General features: G+C 46.1%; 1 protein-coding gene across 44 annotated transcripts in view; it reads right to left on the bottom strand.

Moving 5' to 3' along the window:
* The window catches only part of MAP2 (microtubule associated protein 2), a 225,994-nt gene extending 210,322 nt beyond the window's left edge, over window positions 1-15,672 (bottom strand). For 11 of the 44 annotated variants that reach the window (XM_038143105.1, XM_038143102.1, XM_038143104.1 and 8 more), the window contains exon 1: window positions 15,496-15,670. The gene's annotated coding sequence lies outside the window, so the exon portion shown is untranslated. Of the gene's footprint in view, window positions 1-15,495 lie in introns of all 44 variants that reach the window. The other 33 variants (XM_038143125.1, XM_038143113.1, XM_038143115.1 and 30 more) reach the window with 9 other exon arrangements.
* Window positions 15,673-17,760: the final 2,088 nt, after the last annotated feature.

Genomic DNA, 17,760 nt, shown 5'->3' with positions numbered 1-17,760 from the left:
AAGTGTTTTCAAGTTGTGCTTACAAACATTTTAACATGAAACTGACAAAGAGATACACTCCCTGCAAAGAAGCTGCTCAAAAGAATATACAGGATAAAAGCCAGCAATGCTCTTATTATTGCATCAACATCATGAGAATGAAAGTAATGAACAACCTTCAAACTTCCTGAAGATGTTCCAAAGTGTTTGTAAGGAAGGCAACCTGCATTTACATGGCCCCTGGACTAGCAAAGTTTCTTTGGGGTGTGTTATTCTCCCAAGATAGCTAAAAACCTTTCAAGGCAGGTAAATGAGCAAGCGAGCTGCAAGGCAGCAGCAATCAGGCCTGGATGCAGCAAGAACCAGGAGATCTGAGCCACTTACTTGTCACAGCACATGTCGCAGCTGAGACAGCCACCATACACAGTGTATCACCACACAATTCCAGAAAGCTTCAGTCCATACAGAGTAACACCTCACCATTTCAGAAGGCTGCAAGCATCTGCCCTTCTTGTTCTTCAGCCCAACCTTTTATAGCCTCCTGTTGATGCATTGCACCTGGGTGCCCTCTGCTCCCTTTGGTGGTTGCTCAGTGCCCCTGGGCACTCCCTGGCTCGTTACCTTCAATAGCATTCACCTGTCCTGCACAGCTGTAGCCCATTAGGGATGAGGCTGCAGCCCCACTCCCCATCACCACAAACTGTGTGCGCACACTTATTCACAGAGCAGCTCCCTCAAGAAAAGGCATCTCCCGGAGCAGCTGTGAGACAGCCAAAACACACCCTCACACCTCAGTACTGCCATGACTCTTTTCACCTGCTGGAGTAGGCAGGTGAGTACTGAGGATGTAGGAGGGAGAGCAGCCTGAATTCCTGACCCCACACGCCACCAACTGCTGCCAAGTAGTCAACAACGCAAACAATGGTGTTGTGTACTGTTCTGCCCAGGTGTCTATTTCCCTACTAATATTCTTATAATTCACCTGAAATGTTTATAACCTTGAGCCTGCCTGTTTTGGACTGCAGGCACTTCGATGGGGAAACACAAAACAAAATTAAATGCAGGTGAAACATAAGTGTAAGATACTGAGCCAGGCTTATACAAATCACAGTGCAAACCACAGTTCTACTAATAGTCTAAGTAACCTTTTTCTGTTGCACACATGAATATTCAGAGGGAAGTACCTAAGGCCAGCTGTCCTAAAGAAGTAGAACATTGTCACTTGCACATTACTGCCATTGCTCACAGCTCTGCCATCTCTAGCCCACCTGTCACCACCCTGGGTGGCTTTGTGCCTGTGATGGGAGTGCATGGGCTCCTTTGTCAGTCACCTAGAACATACCACCCCAGTATCTGAGCCCTAACATTTCAAGTAGCTCTAATTCAGCTTTCAGCTCAGTTCTTTGTCCTCTAAAAATAACTCATGTTTAATTGCAACTGGCTACAATTTTCTAATTCTTTGTGACCCCAAACCTCTAAATCTATTACCCAGAGACAGGCAAAGTAATCCTTAATGAAGGTGTGGGTACAGTGCAGCATGCTAGGGGCCATCTGGTTGCCAGGTGTTTCCTGGCTTAGCCTTTCTTCACAATACACATCACTCCTCCTCCCCTAATTCCAAGGAACTCAATTTCTACCTCAGGAAAGTCCCTCATTAAAGACACAGACAAGGGCTTTTTTTGCAAGCAAGTCAGCTGCAGCACAGCAAAGTTCAGAGCCCACAGCAGAAAGCCTAGAAGGGCTGTTTATTACCACACATATGTCCCTGTGACTGTCACCAATAGACTGTGCCAGGACTATTTCTGACTGTTAATAAGAAGTGCAACATTTTCACTGTGACCCTATGCTTTGCGTCCTTCACAAAAAAAAAATTTAAAAAAATTCCAAGGTAGGAGCAGTTTTTATAATAGTACCATTTATACAGAAAACAGGTGATTTTAAATGTACTAAGCAAGACTGGCAACCAGGGTAATTTGATTTCTTTCAGGGAGCAACACAACCTGTCACTATCAGCGTGGTTAGATCCTGTGAACTTTATTTTCAAAATGGACTTTATAATAACAACATGGACTTGAGAGTCCTATGGGTCTGTTCAACAATTGCTTGACCCATAGGGGAATGCAGAATACCCGTGACATAGCACTTCCCCACAAATTAAAAATTATCTGTTTGGTTGTATAGGCTGGCCCATTAATGGTCTTTATGGAGAGAGGTACTCCAAGTACCTGTTCTGTCTGCAAAAGCAGACAAAAAACGATGCTGAATGCCTGAATGTCTTTTGCACATTCACCTGTATGGTGAAACCAGGACAGGGTGGAAGCAAAACTACACATGGAAAAGGCATCAATCATAACATGAACGTATTTCAACCTACCAAATTCAGGAAACGTGTAACATCAGTTTGCCAGCTCTCCAGAGCCTAAAGTGTTAAGTTTACATGTCACTGTTTTCAGCAAAACCCAAAAGCTAGGGTGAGGAAGTAAAATATATGTGCCATTTCAACTCCTTAGCATTTTGTAATTTATCTCCCTCACATCACTCACTGGAGTTTGCCCAGGCTCTCCACAAGATAACATGACTTCACAAGAGGTTATTTTCCCCATGAACAGGCAGACAGATCAAAACACCCAATAAGTGGTAACCATCCTGCCCATGAATGGAGACAGTGATTTAACAGACAGAACCTTGGGAAACAAAATTACAAGGAAATGTTTCTGCCTATAGACCCGAACTGAAAATAAGCAATATAGAAAAGAGTTAATGGTTTCGTGTAATTTCAGCTTGAGAGGACAACTTTCAAATCTGGATTATTACAGGAGCATCCATCACAAGAAGCAATCAGAGCAATGCAGGCAGTCAGCAGGATACAGTTCATCTTGGTCGTGCTTCTTCCCTTCCCCAGGTAAATCCTGCCATGTGCAGGGAGCAGGGATGCAGTGCTGCCGGGCTCTTTTATGACACTGTAAGGTAAGCCTTTCCATCTAGGTGGTTGATTGGGCTGGTAAACGACCAGAAAAGCATGCAATAAATCCACATCCCCCTCTGCAGCAGCTCGTTCTCTCACCACTGCCCATCAACATGCAGATTGCGGTGGAAAAGATCAGGCTGCCCCCCAGGATCAAAAGGATTGAGGGGCAAAGGGGCCATTCTCCAGTTCTCCTTCCACAGCCCCAACAAGCTTATGATTAGAAGGTTGTGTTTCACTCAGTGGTGGTGCAGAAGGGGCCGGTGCGACTGTCGAGGCGGCACAAGCATCCTCCTTTTTCTGGTCTCCAGGTGCCACATGTGCCATGGGCGCCTCAAACGCTGCCCGCCATGGACCCAAGAGCTGTGCCAGCGCTCTGTCACCCCACGTAATTTGGTGCCCTGAAGCACCCCATGTCTGAGGGTCAAAAACATTGCTGCTATTTAGAGTCAGATCACAGTCTTTATCCCGTAACAAGAGTCTGTTCAAATCTGTAGATTCAATTTTCCTGACCTGCTTTTTCAAAATCAATTGCATCGTCTTTGGGACGTCCTTTTGTTCCTGGGATACATCACTCCCCATAATTCTCAGCTGCTTACCCTCCATCCTGCAGAAAAGTCAACTAGCACCATGGGCTTTGTTTCAGCCTCAGAGCTTTGTTTCAGCTCCCTGTAAAGTTCAGCTGAGCATCATCACTGGTGCAGCCACTAGCTGCCCATTCAAGTCCCTGTTCAGCTGCCATTTGTGACAATTAACTGCACAGACTCAACAGCACTCCTCCACCAGGCTCCTCTCTGCAGAGCATCTGCCACATCACATCTCCTCCCCCCAAGGTCAGGTGGAGACAAGCTTCTCTCTGCTGCCATGGTGTTCAGCAGGGGCATCTCACAGCCTGAATCCCAGTTCCACCTTATCTCTCTTCAGGCCAAATCCAGAAAATATTTATTTGTTTACTTGCAGTGGTCAGTTCTCAGGAATGTTTCAGACTGGTTATGTACGAGTAACAGGGTCAGTGGCACGCACAGAAAAATTGTGTCAGTATTTCTCAAACGTGACAGGGAAAACTCATTTTTACAGCAAAGACAAAAGTCCTTGTGACTCCTCCAGTGTATGGAAAAGCAGTCTGTGCTGGGGAACTCTACAGAGTCAGGATGCTCCATCTGTGCTTGGGAATTAGCAGGTTACGAAATGGAAACAGCTGCTGCTCAGGGCAAAAATGCCTGCTCTGCCCAGCAGCCAGGAATCTGCTTTGCTGGCCTTGGGCAGCCAAGCACTCCGAGGAGCCACTGTCCCATCAGTTCTCAGCACAGTCCACAGCCACCCTATGCCTTCACTGCCTATGGGGACATGACAGGCCCTGATCGATTTATTGGTGGATACAAAGCTAAAATTTGCCCAGGAAATTGCAACAGGAATAATTTCCAAGCCCAGAAGAGCTTCTCCAGTTCAGCTGCAGATCAAGACCTAAGCAAACAGGACAACCTAAAACCAAAACCAACAGCGCACCTGTGATGGACACGCCAGCAACTCTCATCACTACCCCAGAGCCCCACCAAGCTCAAAGGCACTGCTCATCCCACAGATGTCTTGCCCACGATCCCAAGCTCCTCAGAAAACAAGCAACATCTCATTTCAAAATAAAATCCAGCAGAAGAATATCACATGCTCCTTTTCCACAGTTTCTTGCAGCAGGTTTTGTAGTTGAGTGGAGCTCTGCCCAGAGCCATGTTTCAATACAAAATGAGTGACTAAACTCAAAGGTAACAAACCAAAAGAGATAAATGCAGACAGACCTACACTGGAAGGGGAAATTGCCCAGCACCAGCGCCAGTTGTGAAGGATTTTCAAGTTCAGCTACGAAGTAAATCCATCACAGAAAGGGAAATATTAACAAGTGGCTAGAGATATAGTACCTTTATTCTTGAGGCACACTTACCTGCTTGTTCACTTTACTATCTGTATATTTTAATATCTTTTAAAATGCAAGTTTCTGCTAGAAATTATTTTCACAAGCTTCAAAACATTCTTCAAAGAGCTACTCATCTGCTTAGTGACACAGACAGGGGGCAGGGCTTATTCATTAATCTGGGAGGATTACACTTCAATCTAGATCAACCTTTGCCTGCAGGTAAGAGCAGTAGGGCAGATAAATCCACCAGATTTTCCAACTGCAAAGGCATGAAAGGAACAGAATCCTAAAGAAAATTATGTCATGCTTGGATCGTGACAAGAGGTGAACCTAAGGAGATAGCCACTTCTTTTTTATCTATTGTTCAACAGCTGCTGGAACAGGCAACTTCTATTCCTACTGACCTGTCAGCTCTGAACCTACCTCCAACAGCTGAAACAAGTCTCCATAGCTAGTTTTTTCAAGTGAAAATATAGCACATTTCCCTGATCTCTTTTTTCCTGCCTTTTTAATGTGCCCACAGATCACTTTCTCACTGGAGGAAAGCTTATTTTTCACTTACCTTCCCTCTCCCTTAGGCAAGCAAGAAAAAGGCACCAAAAACACTGCTACAGAAAACTCAAGCACAAAATAGAGGTAAAACATTAATTCTCTCCCTGTCCCAGGACAAACAACTCACTTGTTCCACTGCACACTGGAATAAGCAGTGTCATTGAGACCGACCCAGCAATAACTTGAAATGCAGAAGAAAATTCCATCATCTTCAGAAAAAAAAAAACTAAACGCTTCTATCAGCATATAAAACAAATTAGAAACAAAAATAACTTAAATCCTCCAAGTAACTGAAACTTCTGTACTTAAATTCACATGAGTTTGGCAGAGCAGTAAGGGCAAATCCCCTGGTGCCAACCACAGAGTATTTCAGAGTAAAGCCCCATAATGCCAAACCTGCAATACAGTTCCTGCAGGAAAGTCTTTCTGACCCTGGCAGTAAAGATGCATTCATGTCCTGAAGTACGGAATACATTCGTTTTGCTCATTTTTTTTTTCCAAGTATTTACTCCCTCCTCCTGCTTGCAATAGGTGGTAAAAGAAGTCAGTCCTAAAATACTTAATTTAAAGGGTAAACAAGTTACTTTAAGTACAGCTTGCACATTCACCAAGTTGCTCTTTTCCCATCACTGAATAAAACAGAAAATTGATGACACCACCCAAAAGGAGAATCTGCCTTAAAATAGCCAGTAGCATTTTCATCTGCTGGCTCAGAGAGGTACACACTTTTCACCAACTAAATACTGTCACTGTCAGCATCTTTTATAAAACAAATTAATTACAGTCAAGGGCTACTCTCTCATAAATAGCAGTGTACCAATCCATTTGTGCTAAAAAATAAAAAAAAAAGTAGAATTGAGTTCATAAAAAGATTTCAAAGCGTTGAATGAAGCATTGTTTCAGCAGATACTAGTTACTATAAGTGTCACAAAGCCTGAACTTACAATACAGGGTTTAAAGTCTTAGTCCAGAGGAATCAGAAGACAGAAATCCCTATAATTATAGCTGCTCAGTGCACATCAAACAACACTGGCAGCACTTTCACAAGTCAGCACCCACCCGAAGGTCAGGGTCTGAAGAGACTCACGGTCTGCAGGGCTGGCTGGCAGGAAAGGCCTGGCTGACTGTGCCTATCGGGAATGACAGGCAATGATGCAGGGCAGCGCTGGCATCCCGATACCAGCATTACCACCTAAATATACACACATCCCAGCATCTGAACTATCGATATCATAAATCAGGTAAAATGAGAAACGTGTTTCAAATTTCCAAGTGCATGTAATTATCAAGCATTCCACAAAAAAACGTTCTCAACTATTTCTATTGAAAGGTAAATTTAGAAGAATTTTTAATAGTGCATTCAAAATACTGGTAATGGTTTAAGCAACACTAGTAGCCCACCATTACAAATTATCTAAATTAAAAGACAATAAGTATTATCTATAAATCACTTCTGCTCTTTTTGGCGACGTGTAAAGTATAAAACTATATATATATATTAATTTGCAATAATACAAATTGCGTTTTATCAGAAGTTTAAGCATAAATTTATTATATGCTGTAACAGACAGCACCTGAGTAGTGAGAAATACTTTAGATTCAATATTCTGCTGCGTTTTATTCAGATGCGCAACCAGCTCTCTACAGCCTAAAAAGCTTAACTTTGCAGAACAACATGGAATGAAAGCTTATTTACCACACTCTACCCTTTACTTTTCGGAATGAATCAGGTTATTAAGCATTCCAGACACACACACAGGGGTTTGTTTGCTTTGCCTTTTTTTTTTTTTTTTCTAATTACTCTTGTTGGAGGTTAGGATTTTTTGATTTTTTTTCTTTTTTTTTTTTCTCTTTCTCTCAGGGACTTTTGTCCTGTTTGTTGCCTCAGAGATGATAATGATTGGTTCTTAGGAGGCAAAAGAAGTGGCCATGGTGGGGGACAGGGTGCAGCTGGCTACTCTTAGCTGGGTTTGTTTTTTTTTTTCCCTGGGAAGGGCAAAGACAGGGTGAGATTTTGGCTGGGCTCAGCTCCTGGCTCACTCCTGGATCGGAGGGGAATGGTCAAGTTGCTGCTACCATGGGGAGAATTCACTGCCACGGGGAGAATTCACTGCCACTGTGGACTCTCATACTGCTTCTTCTTTACCATGGGTGAGCCTTTGCTCATAAGAGCAGCCAGTGAACTGGGACCTCAGTAACACCCAATCACACTGGAAAGGACCCTCACCATCTTCTGGGGTGCCTCAGGGGAAAACCTGGGACCACAAACGCCTCCCAGCTCAGAGGGAGCCTCTCCTGGCTGCTTGCAGGAGCACGGCTGCCGCTGCCCAGCCCTGGCTGCCGCTGCTTTGGGCTCTTCCATTACACTTCAACTCAGCATCCTCTGCCTGCCAGTACACTCCGCGGTTCCTGTTACAGCTGAGGAGCTTCTGCTATGCTTTTTTGGTCACTCTGGGGTGTGCCTGAGTCTGCTGTTCCTGCTACATCTCGTTTCACCCCCCAGAGGGGCACCGGGGCCGGCTGCCCCATGGGTTTGTAAAGGAAGCGCCTCCTCCACCCCTGCCGCGGCTTCGCCCGCCATTACCCAGGCCAGGAAGCGGCTGAGCCGCGCCACAGCGCCCCCTGCAGGCGCGGGGGACTCACCGCACCGCCCCGCCCGGCCGGGAGCCGGCAGCGCCCCTGGCGGCCACGACGGGAACTGCAGCCAAGGGGAAGCGCCCGGGAGCCGAGAGAGGCCGGGACTGGGTTTGCTGCTGCTTGCCTTGTCATACTTTTTTTTTTTTTTTTTTTTTTTTTGTATTAGTAAAGAACTGTTATTCCTTTTCCTATATCTTTGCCTGAAAGCCACTTAATTTCAAAGTTATAATAATTTGGAGAGAAAGGGGTCACACTTTCTATTCCAAGGGAGGTTCCCGCCTGTCTTTCAAACCAAGACAACTCTCACAAATTTGCCAAATTTCCCTTCACTACTTCAAGAAATATATATTTTTTATCTCCCTAAAACAAAATAAATATATAGATTTCTTCTGCCTGATTTATGTTTCTTCGCCATTTTCCTAGAAGAGATTTTCTTTATAGCACATCAAATCAATCATGTCGCCATAGACAGAGGATGGGCACATCCTTCCAGACACACTTAGCCACAACCCTAAATACCTAAGTCTGCTCTGGACTCCTAGCAACAGAGACACTGACTCCAGGTCTGTTCTGAGCATGCTGTGAGCAACCTTTGGCCCAAACACTGCCCTAACAGTGCAAACCACGAACTCTCATACAAATCTGGAGGAGCTGACACTCTTATTTCAGAAATATGCCTTCTATTCTTGGGGCTACCTCCCTGCACTATGTATTTTGTAATACAGGTAGCAGGGGAGCACTGAAGGATGATAGAATATCCAAGCAGCTTAGGGCCATCACATCTGCCTTCATCTGTGATGCCCTCCCACCCCAAGCTACAGATGGACAAGAAAGATGGGATATGAATGATCGACCATCCAGACCACCCCCTGAGCAAGGTCTGTTCTCCTCCTTTGCAAACCATCCAGCTCCACCCCTGCATGGCTCCTTTTTGACCCCTTAGGTTTGTTTTTTTTTTCCTCAGCCTCCCTGAATAATCTTCTAATTGCTGATGGAAACAAAAGCCAGTATTAGTTTCAGCATACTCAAGGGAAGCAGACAAATGCCTACACGCATGACTAGAGTCTTGCTGCAAACAGGCAGGGCAGGCTGCTGCCTGGCACACCCTGTAACACAGCCTGCAAGAGGAGCAGCCCAGCACCTGAGAGCACAGCAGGAACCAGCAGCCAGGGATATGGCAGCAGGAGTCCTCTGTCAGCAGAAACCTACACACAAACATAGAGCTGCTGGTCATCAAGCCACAGCCACAGCACTTCAAACACAAGGAGAAGCTTTGCTGTCTGAGAGATATCAGGTGGTCAGAAATGGAAGGGATGCCTAGGCACACCTTAGACATCACACATCAGCTGCAAGAATCGGGCAGGGAGGGGCATTAGAAGACCATGGGGTCTCTTTGTCCAACAATCAGCCGGGGACAGTAAAAGCACGTTAACATTAGCAAGTGTTAGCAGTAGGCTCTGGCACAGAAGTCCCCATGAGGGGATCAGATCTATCTGCTCAGACCTAGTCACAGAGAGACTGCTGTGGAAAACAGAGTAACTTGGCATGAGAAGATCTGGTCAGCTAAAACAAGCTGACCAGATTTCCAGCTAACCAGAACTCAAATCCACACTCGAACCCTCCTTAAAGTCAAAGGGTTTTGAACATGCACCTTCAGCCCATTTCATAGCAGACACAGAAAAAATGCTTTCCTCACAGTCCCTCTCAGACTCTGAGCCTTCCCAGAGAAAAGGGTGTCCTGGCACTTAATGTCTGGCACCTTGCAATTGCCCTTGCTGCACAAGCTATTCAGGTACCTTCTACACAAAGTGAGGAGAACAAAAGGAGAGAAACTCAGCTGTACCTCAAACTCAGCTGAGGCTCCTCCAGGAACAGCCATGGTTGAGACACGCAGGGAAGGAGGCCAATCCATCCTTGCTCACAGCCAGCAGATACAGGATTCTGGCCCAGCAGTGAAGCACACAGGCCACTCTTGAATGTCTACAGCATTCTCTGTTGTTCATCTCTGGCTCAAATTTGGACCGAGGCAGGAGTTTCAAAACCACATCCCAAACTCTGTTCAGAACCTTCATAATACGTTTTCATTTTGAGACATTTCCTAGCTTTGTTCATCCAAGACCAGAATCTCAGGAAAAGCGTCAAGTTTTGCATAGCCAAGCAGCTGTCCTAAGAGATAATCTATGTTCCTAAAGACAGAACTGACATTTCCTAGTTCTAAATCAGAAACTATCATTCTCTCCAGAAAACAAAGTGAAAACAAAGGGTTAATTTAATCAATAGGTCCTATAATTAAATGCTGCCAAGTTAGCTGACATGATTGGACAACTGCATTTGGTTTGTTTGGGGGGTTTTGTCTTGTTTATTCAGAGGTTGCATATCATTTAAATACAGCTAATTTTGCAAACAGCTATTGAAATTTAATTTAAAACTCTCTCAGGGAATAAAATGACAAGTTTCACAGAGAGAAAAGTAACTTTTCATAGACTCAACTCACTGGAAGCTACTGCAATCTAACTGTCTTAGAGCTACTAGAAGTACTAAAAGAAAGAAATCTTTCTACTTCTTGCTGGGGGCTTGACACAAGACAATAAATATTCCTCACCTCCTCGTACCCATGAGTGCCAAGCCTAAATGAAGGAGGAAAATTTGCTAGAGGACCTTAATTCTACCTACAAATCCATAACTCAAGAATTGTCAGGTGTAAACTGATTATTTCCCTGAATTCATAAAGTACCCCAGATTTTCGATAATCAGAAAACAGAGCTGCAAATGGCATTGTCTCTTCCCAGATGGTGCAAGTCAGGCACAGCTTCAATAAACTCATCACGGTTTTTGATTTTCTGATTTTCACCACTTAACCCTGCTGGTTGTAATAAGGCCATTGTCTCCCTTATACTCTATGAAACACATATATATTTTACCTGGAACCACCATGTGCCAAAATACATTAATTGTTTCTGTGGTGAAATAAATAGCCTCATTACATCACAGAAAGTTAGGAAAAACGTGTACTTTAAAAACGCTAGAAGAGAAATAGCGTATTATAACACTGATCAAGCCTATCAACCAGCACTAACCTGTCTCACAGACTGCAGAAAACAAAGAGAATTGACCAAGCCACACCTTTTCACCATAATTCCTTTCAAACTGGCACCCTAACAAAGATGCAGGTTACTGAGTACAAACACTAACGCTCTGGAGCTGATGTCTGTTATCCCTTTCTGCCACCTCCCCAACCAAGACAAAAGAACAAAGATCAGTTTCATCTGCGAGACTGCTGTAGAGAAAAACAGCAGTGAGTGTAAAACCATAAGGATTAGCTCATCTTTTCTCCTTAATACAACAGCAAACAATTAGTGTTAAAGTAAAATGGGTCAATCAAGACCTCAAATCCTCTTAACAGTTAGTACAGTAACCCATGTGGTCACAACAATCCAAATTAACCCCATGGATACATCAATTCTTTCCTCTGATACCTAGAAAGCAGTCACAAATGTCACACCGAACACCCCTCTAAAGCACCCTTGTATGGTTTAGTAGCATAACCTGTTATTAAACCTTCCCACTAAATAAAAGCTTTTTCCTTTACTGAGGCAGGCAGCTTAAACCATCTCTGTTTTCCAGCAGCAATCCTCTAAATCAGCTCCACCCCATGGAAATAAGTCTCGTGCTGTTTTTTCTTATTAACTGAGATGCAGTGCAGAACTGTTGCTAATGAGCACACCTGTACATGAAGCAGAAGGATGGAAGAAAAAGCACCAACCCTAAATATGTCAAGACCCACCCATACTCTGCCTTAGCGTGTGCACGTGTGTCTGGGAAGAGATAAGCCATGTCATGATATCAGAGAACACTGCACATCTCCATGTTTTCTCTGGAAGTACTTGGTGTCTCTAAATGTCATCAAGGGGTTTACAACACTGAGCCCACACACCATGAATTTATCCCCTTTCTCTTTTCATAAAAAACATTCTCTTTTCTGTAAAAACATGCTTAATTTTTAAACGTGCCTAAAGCTGACTTTCAAGCACAATTGGGCATGTGTCTGAACTGAATAAATACAGATGGACCAAAACAAGCATCCTTGAGTCTTAAGGAACAATTCTACCTATCAGCACATGCCTGCTTTTATTTCTTCATCAAGTGCACACGTGGGCTGGAAGACAGCACAAAACCCAAACTCAGTTTAGAAAGGACCTCAGGAAGTCACCTCGTCTTCGGACCCCTGTTACACCTTTCCAAATTTCTGGTCATTATTTGTGTGCATGTTAAGTGCAACACTCCATAATCCCTTCCTAGTTAAGGCTTCAGTTCAGCTTCCAGTGTCCTGCAGCCAGAAATGCCTTTTCTGAAACCCAAATAAAGCCAAGGGGTGGATTTTTTTTCCTTGACTATGAGCCAGAAGTTTTACCAGATCAGTTCTCAGCACAGCCACTGCCTGCACTGTAGGCAAAAGATCTGCAAGGAACTCAGCTTTAGGCACCAGTAGAGCTTTTATTTTCCTTTCTTAAGCTGATTATCATTTGTCCTACCATGGCAGATCAGATTTCAGATCCTTCATCTGCTCCAGATATGTTACAAGCTCTGTCGTACCTTTGTAGAGACATTAGTAATCAAAAGGTGACTTTCAGAAAGCCTCCGTCATAAAGTACTCACAACCTAAATTCTTTTTGACTTCTTCTTCTTCTTCCAACCCCATTAAGAAAACAAAACTGTCTGCAACACAGGTGTGTGACATGCCACATTGGGAGGTGAAGCTGAAACAGCCCAGCAGAATCTGCAACGGGCCTCAGCCCTGTTTCTGTGGTTAGATATTTCTAGCAGCTTCCACAGACAGTTGTTAAGTGAGCCCAGTGCCAGAGCTGGAGGGGCCAGAGCCCACTCTGTCAGCTCAGCACACATAGCAAATGCTTCCTCTGTGAATTTAGGTATATGGCTTAGCAAAGGGTAACTCGTACAGAAAGGAGCATGACAGGCTGAAAGGCAAGGTATGCTTCTGGAAAAAACATCTGGCAGCAAGGGAATTCTTAACCCACAGAATGCAGCAATTCATTTAGGGACTGTTGTGATCAGATCGCTCCTGCCTAAGCACAGCACCTCAGGGGTCATTAAATGACAACTATTTCATTATTATCCACACATATTAAAGATCACAGCTAAGTGGGTATGATATAACATACCATAATAATTACATCAGTCCTCTAAATCAAGGCTGCAAATGCTGCTTTACGTAACAAACTGCATTATAAGCACAATGACCTGCCCTCCAGTGTGCTAAAACGCTCCACAGAAGAACAGCAACTTCTAATTCTCAGGATGACAGCTCTTTGGCTTCTCTCAAACACCCACAGGAAATGTGCAATATGGGTGCAACAAACTGAAAAGTTCCAAAAACCAAATCCTGTCCTTTGATGAGATAAGAAAAGATGAGAAGAGATAGAATTTATGGCATCATGCTCCACTGCTGAGATCATCCCTCCTCCCAGAGCCCTGTGCCAGGGCTCACCTGCATGTTTCATTACCACGCAGAACGGCCTCACTAAGCCACTGGGGTTATTTTCAGTGTGCTATTTAGCTCACCTGTAAATGCCTGAGCTCCAGGAAACTGGTACCACATGAAGACTGAGGTCTTGCCCACTGCTGAGTGCACCACCAGTATCTTGCAAATGAAAGAGACAGTGAGGCATTGGTGGTTCCCAGTCCTAGGCACCACACAGGTGAGTTCGGGCTCCTTTGTACATATCAGCCTTTCAGAACATCAGCGGGAGAAATGAACAACCATCCACAAACTTAACTGGACTGCCTTCACCCTAACTGAAGAGCGCTTGTAGCACGCCCAGGGGAAGTGCCCAGTCTTTCACTGTTCATTAATCACTTCTCTTCGTGATCTATGACGTAACGCAGAGGCAACTTCACCATGCCGTGCCCTCTCAGCACATTCTCTGCCCAGGCAATGCTGACGCCATCCAGTCAGGAGGGAAGGGAAAGAAGCTATAGAAAATAAATACATTCTGCAGCCGAGCCTATTCTTGAGTCTTTCAGCTATGAGATCTGTAGTACAGACATTCCCTGCCAGTCTAAACCAGCACAGGTGAAAAGAAACAGGTTCTTTCATGGAGAGGAATCAAAGGTTTGTGGAGAAAATGGGAGGAAACAGAACCAAAAGAATGTGTGGTTCAATCTCGCATGGAAGAACCCTTCTGAAAACAAAAGGGACAGGTTTTCTGAACAATAAGCAGCACAAATGCTGGACAGCAAGTGATTTTTTGAGGAAGGATGGAGTATGATTTATTGGCACGACCACAGAGACATGACAACTTATGAAAACCGAGGCTAGAGACCTAGAATAAGTAAGACTTGTAACATATGTGTGCATACATCTCATTCCACTGCATGTTAATGCTATGTTAATAGCTATGTTAAAATGCTATCCTCTATGCTAATGCTCACTGACAAGTGGAAACCTACAACTCTGTCTCAGGGAGAATCCTATATGAAAACCCACCAAAACCACGAGAGAACATTTTTATTCGGAGGAAAGCCGAAAGTCCCTGCTTAACCCAGTGAAATTGACCATGTTGGTATCTTTCCGTACGGAGAGCAATTCTCCCGGCACGCGGCACACCCCCTTCTTTCCCGAAGGTGCTCCACAAAGCACATCTTATCCAAAGGGCAGGTCGGAGTGTCTCCTTTGGGTGGCACGGGGCAGATGCAGGCGAGCCCGGCTCATCCGGCGGCTCGGTGCAGCACCACGGCAGCGCAGCGCGGCACACGCCTACGGCTCCTACCTGCAGCCATCCGAGCCAGGCACGTTTCACAGCATTTTCCCTACATAAAAAGGCATTGTTCGCCGCCGGGCTCCCGTGCACGGCTGTTTTTCCTCCCTGATCCACGCAATACAGGGAATCATTTTTTTAGGTGGGTCGTTGGTTCCCCCCCCCCCCCCCCCGATGCAAATAAACAGCGCTTACAGCCCTCGCCTCACACAACGTCCTTTGTTCAGCCGCGCAGATCCCCTTAGAGAGGCTTAGGGGCGGGGGCAGGAGAGGACAGAGGTTCACATCCCTCGGAGGGGTTTACAGCCCGGAGATGCTCTGAGCCCTCAGCGGCAGCCGCCCCCGTGAAGGCGAAACGGGCGTTACCGCGCGGCCGCCCCGCTCCATTTTTACCTCCGGGAGGTGGGGCGGGGGCGACCCGCGGAGAACTCCGGGGCTGGGTCCGGGACTGAAGGGCCCAGAGAAGGGACGGAAGGACGGACGGGGAGCACCCTCAGGACCGGGGCGCCCCCAAAAAGGGCTCGCGACAGCCGCAAGGCGGGAAGCGCGCGCGGCTGCCCCCCCCACACACACACACACATCCCCCTTCCCTGCACTCCGCAGCGGCGCCGGCCCCGCGCCCCCGCCCCGCCCGGCCCTTCTCCTCCTCCTCCGACGGGGCTCGACACGGTTCTCACCTGAGCGCCACGGCGGCTGCCGGCACCGACGGGCACGCAGAGGACGCGGGGCACCCGGCTCAAGCCGACCCGCCCCGCCGCTCTCGGGGCTGTCGCCGGGACGCGGCCGCCTGCGCGCGGCGAGCCCCCGGGACCCGCCCCCGGCCCCGCCCCGGCCCCGCCGCCGCTCCCGCAGGGCCCCCGCGCCTCTGGAGGTGGAGGAGCGGCCCCTCGCTGCGCCCCGCCCCGCCCCGGCCCCTGCATTGCAGAGACGCCGAGGCTCGGGACGGCCAGCCCGCGCCCGGCCGCGGGCCCGCTCGGGTGGCCGCGTCCAGCCCTGCCCTGCCCCGCTGCTGGGGGAAAACCTTCCCGAAAGCCCCTCACCTGATTTCGTTTGGATCTTCCAAGTCCGGCTCGGTCTAATTCCTCCTTTTCATCTGGAGAAGGAGAGCAAATAATAGTGAGATCGGTGAAGGAACGCCTCTACAACACCCTCAGACGCCGCGCTGCTGCTCACTTGTAGGGCCGGGCTTTCCAGCCATTTCCTGGCATCTGGCAATAAAAGATATCCTATTACTTTGTCACTTACCACATTCTCCAACTGAACTGTCCCCCTCAGGGTGTCCATTACAGTTGCTATACTCCAAAGTCATTCCTCCCACAGCATCGCTGGTGTGGTAGGGCTACAGCATCAGCTCATCTCACCTGTTACAGCCAGAACCACGTCATTTCAACCCACCCGTGCTGGGGATGAAAGAGTAAAATGCTGCTTTCTTACCTCCTCTATTTCCCTAAGCAAATGTTAGTTTGCTAATAATTCATGACTGCAAAAGTCAGTCCGTCAGAATCTTAACCAAAAAATTCTGAGTATGCCATGTATGTATTAGCCTGTAACAACGTTTTGAAGGTACCATATTTTGATTCAGTGAAGATAAATATATTTGAGGACCTAGAGTGCACCCATACTGCAGTGGAAAAACTTTAAACATTAAATTGAGTTTCGTTGCATTTTGCTGCATCACTGTGAGCAAGTTATCCACATTTTTTCCCAAATGCCACTAATTTTGGGTAGCCAGCTTGATTTCAAGCATGATTTTCAGGAGTACCGAGCACTTGGGGTTTTTTGTGGGCTTTAGCAGGTTATCTAGAAGATTTCATATCTGTAATTTGGGCCATCTGTGTCTTAGACTGAGTGGTCAAAATGCAGTTCGGGAAAGCCGAGGTCCCGCCCTTGCGTCTGTTTCTTCATTCACAAAGAAATACCCTCAGTAACTGCTACATATATTCCATGTTAAGGGCATGTCAGTGCTAATGAAGTGACTTGGGAAGGCCAAGTTACTTTGTTAAGTGTTTTTATATATTTGTAAATCAGGAAATTTTCATTTAAAAGAGTGAGGACTACAAACATTTCTTCCAGTTCTTTTCCGGAGCCCTCCCCAAGCTGTTTGAGAGAACTTCCCACCGCTGCTGTTTTCTCACATTTCATCTGGAAATCAGTGCCATGCAAAGGGAGCAGGATTTTGCCAAAGTGACAAAGGCGTCATGTTCCCTGCTTGTCACTCACCATGTACATCTTTCCAGAGACGCTTTCAGAGAAAATGGATTTGCTGCAGTCAGTCTTTCTCCCAGGCTGCCAGGAGGAAATACACTGGTTCAGGGCATGTGCATCAGTGTCTGCAGCACCCTGAAGACAATCCAGTGCCTTTCTCCTGCTGGGTTTTTTTTCCTGTGCTTCTCCTTGGAGGGCTAGGTGTCCATGCAAAGACCTTGATGGAGTTCTCCCCACAAGCACAGGAACTTTGCCCTTCCTCTCACCACCGAGATAAAGTGAATGCAGGCTTACCATAAAGCCTAATCAGAAGCAGCCCTGAGAGGGAATGAGCAGTTGACTTGATCAAGAAGAAGAAGTTAAACTTCATCCAAATGGAAATTAGATTAATTTAAATCTTACAATATTAAAAAAGGGGGGGAGGGAGGGGAAAGGACGGTCTATACTTTCATTGGAAACAAATACTGCAGTGGGTATGATGGAAAAGGATGAAAAGATGTCTTAATGGAAAGACACACGTACAATACACCGTGCACTGTCCATAAACATTCCTAGAGATCAGAGGGGAGGTGTAAGTAACCAGAGACATGCTCAGAATATTCCATGTGTGACAGAGCATCAACGCCTCTAGCTCAGATGCAGCACAGCAGCAGCCTGTCTCTTTTCAGCAGCAGCCTGCAGAGAGAGACAGAGAGAGAGAGAAGGTGAGTCTTAGAAGTTAGTCATTCAGTTGCATC

This window comes from Motacilla alba, chromosome 7, assembly GCF_015832195.1.
Source record: "Motacilla alba alba isolate MOTALB_02 chromosome 7, Motacilla_alba_V1.0_pri, whole genome shotgun sequence".
In the NCBI taxonomy this organism is placed as follows: Eukaryota; Metazoa; Chordata; class Aves; order Passeriformes; family Motacillidae; genus Motacilla; species Motacilla alba.
This window is presented reverse-complemented; position numbering and strand designations above follow the sequence as displayed.